The 3,895-nt window shown below is 30.7% G+C and overlaps 1 non-coding gene across 1 annotated transcript; it reads left to right on the forward strand.

The window, feature by feature from the left end:
* The first annotated feature begins 3,429 nt into the window (after positions 1-3,429).
* On the forward strand, positions 3,430-3,534 carry LOC145117960 (small nucleolar RNA R71). Its single transcript, XR_013712951.1, has one exon. It is a non-coding gene; the product is annotated as a small nucleolar RNA R71 (small nucleolar RNA).
* The last annotated feature ends 361 nt before the right edge of the window (positions 3,535-3,895 follow it).

Here is a 3,895-nt window from a genome sequence, read left to right on the forward strand (position 1 = left end):
AAAAGCAATCATTTGATCCACAAAAACACACCCACAAAAAAAAAAAAAAAAAAAAGAATCATATCGTGATGTAGTTATTGTGTATCCATTGTTGATTGTGTTCATTTTGGTGTGAATTCAATTTGAAATCCTATCATCATATTCATTAATCATCGAATTTTGGCATCTTGTACTTGTCTCATCTAAAGTAGAAAGAAATGGTCCCAAAAAAACTCGTCTAGTCGTTGTATTAAATTATGGTAATATGTTTCTATATATATATTTTTTCTAAGTTGCTCTTATAAAGTTAAAGAATCCATATTGAATTTGCTATATGTTTCAAATTGTTTACTAATACTTCAAGAGTTCAAGTTGCAAAATCACGCTTTAAACAACCTTCGAAAGTTTATTTAAAATCCTAAATTTTTGGAAATTGAACAAGTTAAATTACAATATGATATCGAAAAGTGTAAGAAGAAAAAAAAACAAACTTCTCCTTAAAGTTGGTACATATGTAGTTTTCCTTCTAGAAACATGAAACATTTGTGTTCATATCAATGGATCATACTTTTGAAATTTTTTATATTTCAATTTCTATCAAAATCAATTCGAAATTGAATTTCTTGTTTGCTTACTGTAACACCATTAAAATACATGGCTAACCATTTTTAAACCATGAGGATTTATCTTATCTGCAACTACTAAGGTGTTGTTTGTTTTTCGGCTGTAAATTTTCTTGGTCTCTTCTGTCTGCGCCGCGCAGACAACGCGTAGATATTAGGCTTCACAGATTGTTTTTTTTTTAAGATTGCAGACCTAAAAAGTTATGCGCATCATCTTCTTGATGCAGATGTGGACTAGAGTATTCAAACCTCTTCACACATCTTTTAGCCTAAAAAACACATATATCTTTGTTTTTTTAACAATTTGGAAAAAAAAAGTTACTATACTTCAAGAAAAAAATTCAAAGCGAAACATTTATGATCCTTGTGACAAGTTTATAAATAAATATTTAATTACAATAACGGCCGTTGAAGTTGTTGTATAGATATGAAAAAAAAATCTTAATATTGTCTTATATTTTGTATGCCAAATTTTATAAAACATTATTTAATGCAGAATTATTCATTTATTGGGAAAAATATTTATGCCCACTTTTTAATTGATTTAATGGAAAAAGTAAAATGAATATTTTGAAAATTTTCATTTAAAATCAAAATTTATATTCATCTATTTTATGTGTTAAATTCTTTTACTTCTAATTACAATGTATATTTATAACTTTGCGACGAAAGTTTGTTGGTTTTTATCAAATATATATACCATTTATTTTCACTTTTTATACAATAATACATAAAAGTTGATCAATATTTGGTAATTTTCTATAATAGAGTCATAAAATTATTGAAAAACTCTTTTAAGTTTTTTTTTTTTAAATCGGTTGAATTAGATTTTAGTTTATTTTAGCAGTTTGCAGAAGTTAAAAAACAAACAGTCTTTTTCTTTAGACTGCAGACGTTTGGTGCACTTCTTCTACTGCAGATGTTTACAGATGTGGTCCTCACATTGCAGACATTTTTCATAAGAAAAAAACAAACAACACCTAAGTAAATTTATGAAAAGTTAACTATATATATATATATATATATATATATATATATATATATATATATATATATATATATATATAGAGAGAGAGAGAGAGAGGGGTTTATAATCTTTTGTGAACCCATATTTTCCGCAAACACTCTTCAAATATAAAAAAATTATATTTGTTTTTCAAAAAAAAGTGTCATAAATGGACATATGCACCTTGCGGATATGCGTTTATAAGACCGATTTAGTGTTTGACATTTTTTTTGGAAAAAATACATCAGACAAAAAGTTTTCATTTTAAGATTAGTTCATATATATATATATATATATATATATATATATATATATATATATATATATACTTGGCACTACTCTTAAAATGCAAACTTTTTGTCTAATGTATTTTTTTTCCAAAAAAATTATATATATATATATATATATATATATATATATCCTAATAAATAAAAATGATTCTACCACATGTCGTTCTCTCATTCAATTGGTCATATGTCAAATTGTCATAATTTTGAGATATAGTTATTTTCTACTTGTCATTTAATTCATTTTTCATTTTCCAATATATCATTAATTAGTTGTGAGACTCGTATACTATAAGGGTTGATTAAAACTAAATGTTAAATACGAATGATTAAATGGGAAGTTTCTTTGAATTTGAAATTTGAAAAAAGTAATTACGAGAAAAAAAACATGCAAAAAAAAGAAATTAAAATTATGTGTTTATTGAGGACAACCGTGTAAACCGTCTCCAAATTTTCTCGGTTGTTAATAAGGTCTTTGAGGAACTTTGCGTAGTTTGAAATTTTTACAATTACATCAATAAATGGCATGTTAATCGAAATCCCCTTCACTTGCTCCATGAATCTCCTATGCTCTTGTTCCGGTGGGTGCTACTTAGCTCGAGAAGGATATGGAAGTGGCGGCTGATACAACTTAACAAGATAAGTTTTAGAACTTTCTTGCAGGGTCCACGACGTGACACCGTGCTTGTCACGTCGTAAAGACTGGGCATAAGCAATTTTCTTTTCTTGATTCACTTATTTCGGTTGTTGATTAGAAGGTTCGATAGCTTCTTCGAGGATCACCAAAGGCTCAAAAAGAGTTTCTTCTTCAGTAGATATCGCCATCACATGTGGTTGCGGTTTTGGTCTGGAATTGCTAGGTAGTAAATGTTCTTGGACTAGATTTGCGAATTTTCCAATTTGAGTCTCTATGTTTGATATGGCTACTTGTTGATTTCTTAATGTAACATCAGTAACATCATGCTTTTTCTCACTAGCTTCCATAAATCTAGCTAACACCGATTCGAGGTCGGGTTTTTTCTCGAGTGGTGCTTGTTCCTTTTGGTAGAAACCTCGCCCTTGTTGTCGATATTTCTCTTCCTTTTCTTTCCGATACTCTTCATATTCTTTTCATTCCTTTTTAGGATTTCTCCAATCTTCATCATAACGATCACCACTTGAGTAGCATACTTGCAACTTCTTATTCTCGTTCTCATCCAAATCACAATGCTTAGTCAAAAGTGGTCAGTGATAGTTGTCACACCTAACTTGTAATGTCTGAATGAACTGTCCCATCTTCAAGATCCTCCTATCCATATAATTGAGTTTTGCCATCACCAGTGCTAAGCTTTCCGAAGCTCCATCTCCATTTTCTATTCCTCTTGTCACATCATCTCGAGGGTTGTGATATTCTCTTGAGTGCTTAACAAACTCTTCTATTAAAGCGTTGTTGGTTGCCAAATCTTTCTTAGTACTTAGTCCTTGAGAGTCAAGGAGCTGGTAAGTACTCACATTGATTCCATCATAGAAGGTGGAGATTTCTTGTTGCATATTTAGATCATGTTGTGGTCAATTGCGAAGTAATCCTTGTAATGTTCCCATACTTCGTATAAAGACTCTCCATCTAATTGTTGGAAATTATGGATTTTCTTTTGAGCTTTGCTATCTTCAAATGAGGGCTGCATTATTCAATGAATTCATTTCGAAGGTTGGTCCATGTAGTGATCGCTCCAGGTGCAAGTGACTTTAACCAATCCTTTGTTTCTCCTGGAAATGTCACTAGAAGAATCCTTAGTAGCACCGCATCTCATGTAACATTTGGGATATTGAAGTATTTTGTAATGTCCAACACCCCATCAATGTGTCTATAGGCATCTTCGTGATCCTTCCTATAGAATGGAATATCTTTGAGCATAGAGAGGATGTGTCCCTTCAGCTCAAAGTTCGTCACGACTGGAATTTCTAGTGGTACAAGTCCCGACCCATTGTCATTACGTATCTGCCTATTGTACTCCTCCATG

This window comes from Lactuca virosa, chromosome 5, assembly GCF_052849685.1.
Source record: "Lactuca virosa cultivar CGN04683 chromosome 5, Lactuca_virosa_CGN04683_v6, whole genome shotgun sequence".
Lineage (NCBI taxonomy): Eukaryota > Viridiplantae > Streptophyta > Magnoliopsida > Asterales > Asteraceae > Lactuca > Lactuca virosa.